Source organism: Bubalus kerabau, chromosome 12 (assembly GCF_029407905.1).
Source record: "Bubalus kerabau isolate K-KA32 ecotype Philippines breed swamp buffalo chromosome 12, PCC_UOA_SB_1v2, whole genome shotgun sequence".
NCBI classification, from domain to species: Eukaryota; Metazoa; Chordata; class Mammalia; order Artiodactyla; family Bovidae; genus Bubalus; species Bubalus kerabau.
In genome coordinates this window covers 5683955-5696861 of record NC_073635.1, presented here as the reverse complement: position 1 = coordinate 5696861, position 12907 = coordinate 5683955, and the positions used below count along the sequence as shown (strand labels likewise).

The window sequence follows — 12907 nt, the reverse complement described above, 5'->3', positions numbered from 1 at the left end:
AACTGATATGTGCATCCCTGGAGGGGGGGAGGGGTTACTTTAAGAGCTTAGAATGGTTAAAGATATAAATGTTCAAAGAATTCAATTTTCACATTCCCAAACTGTGTATACATGTATTTGTTTGACTGTGAAAGTATCTGGTTTGACTGAGGTTTGACTTTTCTTTCTTACTTACCTTTTCACAATCACCTCTCTCTATTTTACCAAATAAGGGCATAACTGCTTCCCACCCTGAATCTTAGCATAATCTACTTTTTGTGGATAAGGTCATAGGGCTGCTAACAGATAGACAATTCAAAATGCCGTTTGTGAGTGACTGTAAAAACTAAGTGGCAAATAATTATGCAAAATAGGTGCTAACGGTTTTATGTATTTCAATTCAAGACTTTGCTTTCATCATAATTGAAAGTTGACTTGATCCAATTGTGAGCTGAGATATCACTAAACATAACCTTTGATGATAGCTCAGTCTGTGATATTTAGCGTGTCACTTAGTGAAGAGTCTAGCTTCTGGTTAAAAAGCCTATGTGATTTCTCAGGCCATATCACAGACAATTACAAAAGCTTCTGCCTCGCAGTCCTCACGGGGAAAGCTTCCCTCCCAACACCAGACTTGGTGCACAGCCCATGAATTATGGCTTTGGGAACTCTGAGGGGATTGCAGTCAAAACCTCAGGCTCCATGACTGGCCAGGCTCTTCATATTCACATTCCTAGTCCCCAGTGGCTTTATTTGAGCCTTTGGGCAGGGTCCCCTTCAGGCTCCTCTGCTGGGGTCTCCTGGGGGCTGAGAAGGGGGAATTTTAGAGTCATTTCCCAGTCTAACTCAGTGTCAGGCACTTTTCCTTTCCAGGCTCTCCTCCTTCTTCTTCCCCTCCATCCTCTCCCTTCCTCCTGTTCCACAAACTGTCGGAGTCCTTCTCAGAGCTTCCTCACCAATGTGACAATTCCAAATCTATGCTGATCCATCTGGTCTACCCGGGCACCAGTCTGTGAGGAAGAAAGGACATGCTTTCTCCTCCCTTTTTTCCTTCCCAGTTTACAATGAAGTGACATTGTTATAACACAGCTCTTATTCTCATTAACTATTTATGTGAACATGTTTCTTCAGCATTTACATTAAAAAAAATAAGTCAAGGGAGACAGATTTGAAGTTAAATTGTTTCTCCTTCTAGCACCTGGTAATAATCATATATAGATATCAAACATAATGGGAACAAAGAAATCATATCCATTTCATTAAGAAATGCATACATAATTAAACTTTTTACTTTTATGCTCAATGATTATCTGCTAGAATTGTAATACATTTTTGTTGATTTACAATTAATTAGAAACTCAAATCAGGAGGATTTCTTTTAACACATAGTTTAGGTTACAGGAAAAAAGTTCAATGTCAATTTATATATTTATTTTTCCTTCAGTGTAGAATGAAAAGGGATCAATAAAATACGTTCAGGAATAAAAATATACTACATTAAGATGTAATTCTGTGCAGGAAGTAAATGGAAATATGAGCGTATAGAGAAAAGAAAAATGATATAAAAATTTTCATTTATTGATGAAGAGCTTTTTCATCAATATTTAAATTGGATTATAATGATATCAAGTTCCTATGATATTCTTATACCATTGGGCGTATAACACTGAATGATGTGAGAGTAATACATTAAAATATCTATGCATAGAAATAATATCCCTTGTGTACTGTGCTGTGCTGTGATAATTTTCTTCAGTCATGTCCTATTCTTTGTGACTCTATGAACTGTGGCCACCAGGCTCCTCTGACCATGGGGTTCTCTGGGTAAGAATACTGGAGTGGGTTGCCATGCCCTCCTGCAGGGGATCTTCCCAACCCAGGGATTAAACCCAAGTCTCCTCCATTGCAGGTGTTTGTTTTTTTTTTTTTTAAACACTATCACCACCCAGGAAGTCCCAATATACCTTGTAGCTATATTTAAACTTTGGGTAAAATATTTTAGGTGCTAAGTTAAAAATATGTGGTGAGGTATATTGCTTTTGAAAATTATGTTAAAGGTGCATGATCAAAAATATTTGATGATAAGCTACCTAAGAGGTCATGATGTTCTCTGATACATGAGAAACAATGTGGAACACCTCCGCCCTAGTGAAGTAGAGCCTCCCTAAGAAAGTAAAGCTTACCAAAAGGGGAGAAAATCTTTGTCTCTTGCACAGATATCCAGGAAGGAAAATCATGAGGAATCCAGGGGGAAAAAAATAGACATAAAGTTTCTCAGGTATCTTTTAAAAACCTATATGGGCAAAAATTCAAGTCTCACACTTTATATCAATCCCTTCAGGGCTTGCTCCTAAATATACCGATTCCGTAGAAAAGTCTAGTGTAGAAATAACAGCTATAGCATAGAAAGAACATTCTCTGTGTCTGTCAAGGTCTTGGTAGGAAACAGATGATTTATTCAAATGGGTGACTGAAGGAAACTGAAGGTAGGGACTCTGTACAGAGGTGTAGCTAAGGTTACGTGAAGAAGGAATGCTGAAACACTAACGTGGATGGGAAACCTTTACTACTCATGGTCTTTACCAGATCCCATTGAGAGAACTGTCGGTAGAAAACATGGGTTGCTTTTCAGCATATGGTCTTATACAGAGAAACACAGGCAAAGTCAAATTGGGGTTGGCAGTAAGAGAAACAGGAGAATAGCTGCCCAGAATATTTTCCCTTCTTGTTCTCTTATTGGGCAAATCAAATAGGGAGACAGAAGTTAAGGGATCCTGGTTATGTAGTCAGGTAGAGATCAGACTTCCACAGTGACAGCAGGGTGAAGAGGTGTACAGTAGAGAGGAAAATAGATCTAGATAGTTCAATATTTTCAAAAATATTAATCACCACTTTTCAGTAAGTTAATTTAATAAAAGTATTTTAAATCCCTATATGTGTGTGTGTTGATGCATGCATGCGTCACTTCGGTCACGTCTGATTCTTTGCAACCCCATGGACTGTAGACCACCAGGCTCTTCTGTCCATAGAATTCTCCAAGCAAGAATACTGGAGTGGGTTGCCATTCCCTTCTCCAGAGGACCTTCCTGATCCAGGGATTGAACCAGTGTCTCTTATGTCTCCTGCCTTGGCAGGCATATTCTTTACCACCAGTTCCACCTATATTAACCATAAATTACAAAATCCTACAGAGTTTTCAGAGTTTACAATAAAGTGTAGGAGTTGGAGGATATACGAATTAATGATAATTTTTAAATATATGTAACTGCAAATGACTCCATTTTAATGTGTGACACATTGTTTGTTTTACAGATAAATGTATTTGTTCACTCCAAAAGTAGTTAGATTGCTAAGAGTCACATACACATTTTTACAGTTTATTGAATTAAGAATGGCATTCAGACACCTCAAGTCTCAAGACCAGTTGTCTGTGTGGGAAGATGTTCTCTTGAAAATTGCTGATCAAACAAATAAAATCAGAGTCACATAGGTAATTTTACACTTTCTAGTGGCTTCAGTTGCTTAAGAAAGGATAAATTACCTTCAGTATAGCTTTATTTAACACAGTAGTGAAGTGAAGTCGATCAGTTGCATCTGACTCTTTTCGACCCTATAGCCTGCCAGGTTCCTCTGTCCATGGGATATTCCGGGCAATAGTGCTAGAGTGGACTGCCATTTCCTTCTCCAGAGGATCTTCCCAACCCGGGGCTTGAACCCGGGTCTTCTGCATTGTAGACAGACGCTTTACCATCTAAGCCACCAGGGAAGTCACACACACTAGATCAAGGCTATTATCAGGGCTACATAGTACAGTGTGTCCCTTACATATGAACCTTCAAGCTGTAAACTTTCAAAGATGCAAACGTGCATCCCGTTAGTGTGAGAAATGACTGAAAGTGCAACTTGCCCTCTGTCTCCTATTGTTGACCATCCTTAACCTCTACCAGTTCCTACCTCCTCTGCTTCCTCCAGTCAGTAACTATTCTTGCCTATTCACTCGATGCCGGCCCCTGGTATACCAGGTGTTGTACTATACTACTGTACCTTTCAATACTATTAAGATTAGAAATGTTTTCTTTCCTTTTTGTGTTTGCTTTCTATGTATTATTTGCGAGAAAAGGAATATAAACCTCCTACAGTACAGTACTATATATCCAATTGTGTTAGTTGGGTACCTAGGCTGACTTTGTTGGATTTACAAATAAATTGGACTTCATGAACATCCTCTCAGAATGGAACTTTTTTGTATTTAGGACACTTACTGTAAATTAAAATTTAGTCATGGGATATTTTATATTCTATTTAGTTTAAGAGTGTTTTATAAACCAGTGTGGGTTTTACATACATGCCACATTTCAGTTGCTTAAGAGCCACACATGGTAAGTAGTGAACTTCTTGGTCATCACTGTTATAAAAGACAATTAAAATATTCTTGATAACACAAAGGGATATTTACTGGTAAAATTATAATGAAGAGATTGTGTTTGAATATTCTTGAATGTGTTTTTATATTTCTAGCCAGAAAGGCAGGAAGATTATGCAAATGAATTTTATGGAGCTAAAAATTATAGTATATATTTTTCTAGTATAATTTTGAGGTCAATTAAGAAATTTAACCTTGAACTGACAAGAACAATCTACAATTGAAGTAGTAAAATAAAAAAATCAGGAATGAAACTACACGTATGTAAAGAGGGGAAGAAAAAGAAAAATTGAAGACTTTTTTTTTGGTTTTATTGAGATAGAACTCACATACCATAGAATTCAGCATTTTAAGGTATACAACTATGGTTCTGGAAACACTCAGAAAATTGTGCAGTCATCATCACTTTCAAATTCCACAACGTTTTCTTTACTCCCAAATAAATGCCGCATGAATTACCAGTCATTCCCCATCCCCCATTCAACTCAACCACTGGCAAACACTAATCTACTTTGTGTCTCTATGGATTGACATACTGTGGACATTTCATACTACAGAATCACATAGTATGCCACCTTTGTATTTGGCTCTCAATTTATCATAATTTTCTCAAGATTCACATATTAATGCTTTATTTATATTTATGATTGGTTACTATTCAATTGTAGGAATATATCACATTTTGCTTATCCATTCTTCAGTTGATGAACATTTGTGTTATCTTCACATTTGACTATCATGAAGTATACTGCTATGAACATTCATATACAAGTCTTAGTGTTAACCTATGTTTCTTGGTTGTATATGAGAACTGGAATTGCTAAGTCATGTGGTTAACTGCACATTTAACTTGACTCTTTGTTAAACTGTTTTCTAAACATGCCATTTTACATTCTTACCAGCTACGGTATGTGTTTGTTTTTGTTAGTCACATCCTCATCAACACTTATTACTGTCTAACTTTTAAAATAGCCCTCTTAGTAAGTATGAAATAGATCTCTCATCAGGGTTTCTATATACATTTCTTTAAATATTATCAATGTCAAGCATTTTTTCTTATGCGTATTGATCATTTTAATATCTTCATTGCAGAAATTTTTATTCAAATGGCCCACCCATTTTTTCAAGTCAGAGTTGTAAGAGTTTTGTGTAAGTGTGTGTGTTGTAAATATTTATCTGCATTCTGTATGTTGTCTTTTTATCTCCCTTTTTTCTAAGATTTTTTTGATGTGGAGCATTTTCAACATCTTTATTGAATTTGCTGCAATATTGCTTTTTGTTTTACGCTTTGGTTTTTTGCCTATGAGGCATGTGGGATGAGCTCTCTGACCAGGGATTGAATCTGCAACCTCTGCATTGGAAGACAAAGTCTTAACCACTGGACCAACAGGGAAATCCGACTTTTCACTTTCTTGAAGATGTCCCTTAAAATACAAAAGTTTGAAATTTGACATAGTCTTATTAATTATTCTTTTCTTTTGTTGCTTGTTTTGTTTGCTTTCATATGTAAGAAACTATTGTCTACTCCATATCACAAAGACTTGCACATTTGTTTTCTGTTTTCTGAGAGCTTTTTACTTTTGGTTGTAAACTGAGGTCTTTGATAAATTTTGTGTTAATTATTTTATATAATATGGGATAGGAGTTGAAATTCAGTCACAGCTTCATCTGTTAAAGATTATTCTTTCTTCTTTGTCTTGGCATACTTGTTAAAAATCAATTGGCTACAAATATAACATTTTATATTTGCACTGTCAATTCACAGATTTTGGTCTGTGAATTGCTTTAGATCTAATTGTTGTGTAGTGTTCTTCAAGTTTTAATTTCCTTGTTGATCATCTATCTAAATGTTCTCTCTATTATTAAAATGGAGTATGGAAGTCTCTAGCTATTATTATTGAATTTTCTATTTCTAGTTCATTTCTTTCTTTAATTCTGTCAGTTTTGGCTAATGTATTTTGGGGCTCTATTGTTATAAATATATATGTGTAAATCATTATAAGTTTTAAATCTTCCTGATGGGATAAGCTTTAAATAATTATAATATTTCATCTCTTTTTCTTTAGCAACATTTTCTATTTTAAACTCTATTCTTTGTAATATTACTATAGTCGTTTCAGGTCTCTTTTTGCTACTGTTTGGCTGGCATATTTCTTTTCACCCTATTACTTTCAACCAAACTGTGTCTTTGAATCTAAATGCTATCTCTTACAGACAGTTCATAGTTGGAGATTTTTTTCATAATCCATTATGAAATCCTGTTTTTAGATTGAAATCTTTAGCCTATTGTATTAAGTGTAATTACTGATAATATATAATTTGTCAGTAATTTTATTATTTGCTTTCTACCTGTCTTGTGTTCCCTTTGTTCCTCTAATTACCCATCCCTTCCTTCTTTGTGCTAAATAAATAATGTCCAGTGTGCCATTTTAATATACTTGTTATATCAATTATTATAATTAAAAATTATCTTCTTAGTGGCTTTTCTTGGAATTACAATTAACAGTTATAAGCTGTTTGAATTAATACTAATTTAATTTCAACTTATACAAAACTTTGCACCACTACCCCTCATCTTTGTGTTACTGTTTTCATACAAATCATATCTTTGTACATTATATACTCCTCAAGACAAATTTGTATGTATTGCTTTGCACAGCTGTATTTTAAATCATATAGAAGAAAAAAAATGATTACAAACAAAATAATCCTCTATTCAAGTATATCTCATTTTATCATATCTGACTTTATTGCTTCACAGATACTGATTTTTTTTTTTTAAATACATTAGAGGTTTTTGACAAACATGAGTTGAGAAACCCTGTTGGTGCCATTTATTTTTTCAAGTGACACTTTTTCTCACTTTGTATCTTTGTGTCACATTTTGTAATTCTTGCAGTATTTCAAACTATTACAAAATATTATGACTGACTGAAGGGCTGTATCAAAAAATTATGTAACTTGCTTTATTGAGATATTTGCTTTATTGCTGTGGTCTGGAACTAAACTTGCAATATCTCCAAAGTAAGTCTGTACTGTCCTTTATGTTTATACATGTAGTTACTTTTACCTGCTCTTTTCATTTATGTGGATTTGAGTAAGTATTTGCAGTTCTTTCATTCAGTCTGAAGGATTCTCTTTAGCATTTCCTTTTGTGCAGTTCTGATAGTGACAAAGTCTATTTTTCTTTATATATAACATCTCAATTCTCTCTTACTTTGGAAAAATCATTTTCTTGGATATAGAATCAACTAATCATTTTTTTCTCACTGATAGTTTGAATATGCAGTTCCACAACCTTCTAGCTTCCATGGTATCTGTTAAGAAACTTACTGTTAATCTTATTAAAGATAATATATGTGATGAAATCACTTTTGCTGCTTTCAAGATTTTTTTCTTTGTCATTTTAGTTTGATTAAAATGTGGCTACATATGGATCTCTGTGCTTAATTTAGTTTCTTGTGCTTCTTGACTCTATAGACTGTTTTACATCAAATTTGGCAAGTTTTCGGCCATTATTGCTTCAAATATTTTTTTTCTGACATATTTTCTTTTCTGCTTCTGGGACTCCTATTATACATACGTTGGTACAGTTGATGGTGTGTCACACTCTGAGACTCTTTGTTCTTTTTGTTTTTTTAACTTTTTTTTCCTGTTACAAACAGAGTAATTCCAATTGATCTATTTTCAAGTTTGCTGATTCTTCCACCAAATGTATTTGCTCTCAAAACCCTCAAGTGAATCTGTTTTTTTTTTTCTTTTATTTCCAGTTTTAGTATTATCCTACCCCAGAATTTGTATGGTTCTTTTTTTATATAATTTTTACCTTATCATTGATATGTTTTACTTTGTGAGGCATTATTCCCATACTTTCTCTTTGTTATTTAGACTTGGTTTAATTTCTTCAAACATATTTAAAATAGCTGATTTTAAAACTTTGATTTGTAAGTCCAATAATCTTGAATTTCACAGGGATAACTTCTATTGATTCCTTTGCTTCCCTCTGTGTATGGGCTATTCTTTTTTATTTCCTTGCATGAGACATAGATTTTTATTAAAATTTTATTATTTCAAAGAATATAATGTGGCAATTTGAAAAACCAGTTTCTTCCACTCCCCAGAGTGTGTTGCTGTTGTTTGTTTATGTGGTATCATTCCTAAAATAAATTTGTGAAGTCAGCATTCTTTGTCATCTTTGGCCAATGTCTCTGCTTGATTAGCTCAGAGGTCAACTAATGATTAGAAAGGGAGTTCCTTAAAAATCTTGAACTAATAAGTCTCTAGCATTTGCCAAGAGGTTCCTTGTACATGTTGGATCATACACACAATCCTAAAGCTGGCAGTCTGAAATTCTGTTTTAGCTTTGACTTCTCTCTTGCACAGAACTCCATGACCTTTTGCAAGAGAGATTTCAAGGCCCTTTCACTTCTTTCCTGGATATGTGCACAGCTGTATATATGTGGATCACTTTTTGTATTTCCACGAATTTCTGAAAGCTTTTAAAAGCCCCCTAAGGGTATTTTATTTTTCAGCTTTTTATTTTTTTATTTATTTTTTTTAAATTTTATTTTATTTTTAAACTTTACATAACTGTATTAGTTTTGCCAAATATCAAAATGAATCCGCCACAGATATACATGTGTTCCCCATCCTGAACCCTCCTCCCTCCTCCCTCCCCATTCCATCCCTCTGGGTCGTCCCAGTGCACCAGCCCCAAGCATCCAGTATCATGCATCGAACCTGGACTGGCAACTCATTTCATACATGATATTTTACATGATTCAATGCCATTCTCCCAAATCTTCCCACCCTCTCCCTCTCCCACAGAGTCCATAAGACTGTTCTATACATCAGTGTCTCTTTTGCTGTCTCGTACACAGGGTTATTTTTCAGCTTTTTAAAAGTGTTTGATCAGATTCTTATTTGCTCAAACTGTTTTCACTTCAGACAGCTGCAGTGTAAGCAATTGCAGCTGATTGCTTTCTACAAATACCCAGAAATAAAGACTATCTGAACAGAACAATTTCAGAATCAGGTTAAAAACTACCACCATTAGTAGTGGGGATTTCCATGGAATAGCCAAACAATGAAATTTTTCTGGTAATGAAGATTTTGTTGAATTTCAGATCCATCTGTTAAAATTATGGAACTTTTAACTTGAAAGAGTTAATTTTGATTTTTGATTTTTGTATTTTGATTTATTTCCATTGTTACAATAACTTTTATAGAGAAACATTGTAGAGGTTCTTATTCTATCACTGCTGCTGATATCAGTTAAAAAGAAGCATATTCAGATCTTATCCAGCAATACTGGCAACAACAAGGAAATCTGATTCTTGAAATATGGAGTTTAACTATGCCACTGCACATTTTGGTAAAATAAAAGCATTAATTTCATTGCTTATCAAAATATTTGCTCAGAACTTAGCAATTTATATTATTTTTTTAGATTTCAAAATGTAATTTAAATTCATGATTTAAATAAATTACAAAATATAAGTTTTTACTTAATAATGTACCAGTAATTTTGATTTTTTTTGGTATGGTACTGAACATATTTCCACACAATAAAGAAGTGGAAATTGAGAGATATAGGATATTTTTCAACATTTTAAGAATTTAAAACTGTATAGTACAAGGAACTCAGGTTGGTGCCCTGTAATGACCTAGAGGGCTGAGATGGGGAAAGGAAACTCAAGAGGGAGGGGATATATGTATACTTACAACTGATTCATGTTCTTGTACAGCAGAAACCAATGCAACATTGTAAAACAATTGTCTTCCAATTAAAATATTAAAAAAAAATTGAATCTCTAAACTATAATAAAAATTTTATGTTATATAAAATGATATAAAATTAACTGTGTTAATCAGCACCTGTCATGGAATTGAGATGTATTATAATCGGCATGATATTGATCTTTTATAAATTATACCTATTGAAACCAAAATGATTTAAAAATATATTAGAGGTATAATTTAAAATAAATATATTACAGATATTATTTTCTTGGACTCCAAAATTACTGTGGATGTTGACTGCAGCCAAGAAATTAAAAGATGCTTGCTCCTTGGAAGAAAAACTATAACATACCTGGACAGCATATTAAAAAGCAGAGACATTACTTTACCAATAAAGGTTCATAGAGTCACAGCTACAGTTTTCCCAGCAGTCATGTACATATATGAGAGTTGGATCATAAAGAAAGGTAAGCACTGAAGAATTGATATTTCAAACTGTGGTGCTGGAGAAGACTCTTGAGAGGCCCTTCGGCAGCAAGAAGATCAAACGAATCAATCCTAAAGAAAATCAATCCTGAATACTCATTGAAATGACTGAAAATGACGTGCCAATACTTTGGCCACTTGATGTGAAGAGCCAACTCATTGGTATTGAAGGCAGGAGAAGAAGGGGACGACTGAGGTCAACATGGTTGGATGGCGTCACCAACTCAATGGACATGAGTTTGTGCAAAGTGGGAGATGGTGAAGGACAGTGAAGCCTGGAGTGCTGCAGTCCATGGGGTTGCAAAGAGTTGGGCATGACTAAGTGACTGAACAACAAACAAATAACATGTATCACTCTATTCCAGACATTAGTTATTAGTTTAATCTTATTAAAAATTGTTCTTATATTTGTTCAATTATTTACTTGCTTTGGGGAATTTAAATCTGCATATCAGCATGGTAGGACTACAGCATTTATCTATGGACCTCTGAGAAATTGAACTTCTACTCTAAAGTTGTCTGTAATTAAAGATACGTTATACTATTGAACTGTGAGTTAAACAGGTTTTCAAACAATGCTTCAGGAGGTTTTATTTACATATATTATTACTTGCCATTGATGTGAAATTCTGTGATGCTAGATATCTTCTTGATCTTACTTGGAGAAAACCTGGTCTATAATTGGTGCTGGCTCAAGATTAATGCCAACTGTGAGAAGCAGTTGTGTTTATACACTACAAACCGAAGTTAAGCTTAAAGTGCTAAGTTAAAATTAGAACCTGGAATTCAAAGGATAAATTTTGAAGTTTTAGTATTAGAGTAAGATTTAGAAAAATTAAGCTGCAACTGTAATTACTATGTGTGGGGGTTAATATAATTTAAAATTTACAATATTAAGATACTGAAATGGTTTGTCTAGCCAGCACTTCTGAGTATGATTCCTTTATTTATGACTATGCATTAGATTATGAAACTGGGCCATTCTTTTGGCAAAATAGAACAGTCTTATGGACTCTGTTGGAGAGGGAGAGGGCGGGAAGATTTGGGAGAATGGCATTGAAACATGTAAAATATCATGTATGAAATGAGTTGCCAGTCCAGGCTCGATGCACGATACTGGATGCTTGGGGCTGGTGCACTGGGACGACCCAGAGGGATGGAATGGGGAGGGAGGAGGGAGGAGGGTTCAGGATGGGGAACACATGTATACCTGTGACGGATTCATTTTGATATTTGGCAAAACTAATACAGTTATGTAAAGTTTAAAAATAAAATAAAATTAAAAAAAAAACTTTGATATAAATTTGGAGAATGGAAACCCACTTTCTATCATCTAAAACAAAAATTCTTTACCTATTGTTGCATTTCTTTACTTTTAAAAAACCTGCTGTGTTAACCATTACAATATCAGTGTGCTCAAACTGAAGTTAACTTCAAAAGTAAGCTAAAAGAGCCATCACTTAAGCATTTATATGGCAAGTGGAAATGAGGAATTATTATTGATTCTATATTAATTAATTTCCTTGCATTTATAGGGAGATGCAAAGAACAAAATGGCTACCAAGAAAGATCTTGGATTTTATTTAATGGCTTTTTTTGTTTCAATATTTTACTGTTTTCAAAATGTTTTATCATATTTTCACTTATGAAAATTAAGTAATTAAAAGATAAGCAGAATAAGTAACAAATGCTCTTTTTGTTAGTGGTGCAATATTTCATTAAGACAAAAAAGCTACAGTCATAGAATCAAAAGACTAAAGTAGAAACTTTATATTACCATATAATTAAAATTGAAGCAGATAACATAGTCACATTCTTTCTACATATATACATAGGAAGGTTTTAGGAGCAATGTTACTCTAGGTGGTTAAACATGAAGACAATCTAAATGAGGAATCAAATTGTGATTACTAGTGTTGTTATTCCACTAAATACTCAAGGATGAATGGCTAATTCTATGCATGCAGCACAGAGGTTTAAATTAAGGCTGGAAATTCTACCATCCCATACAAAAAGATGCTTTCAAAATAGAATTTTGTCAAAAGGACATGGAAACCAATGTAAAAGGGCTCGTACAACCAAAGATTTTTAATTTGGGCATGGAAAATAATTTAATGACTATACATCACAATACTATTAAATCCTTGAAACCCCAAGATAAACATTTCAGTTCAGTTCAGTTCAGTCATTCAGTCATGTCCGACTCTTTGAGACCCCATGAATTGCAGCACGACAGGCCTCTCTGTCCATCACCAACTCCTGGAGTTCACCCAAACT

The 12907-nt window shown here is 34.0% G+C and overlaps 1 non-coding gene across 1 annotated transcript; it reads right to left on the bottom strand.

Moving 5' to 3' along the window:
* Window positions 1-3673: 3673 nt before the first annotated feature.
* On the bottom strand, window positions 3674-3745 carry TRNAC-ACA (transfer RNA cysteine (anticodon ACA)). The gene has a single exon. It is a non-coding gene; the product is annotated as a tRNA-Cys (tRNA).
* Between the last annotated feature and the right edge of the window lie 9162 nt (window positions 3746-12907).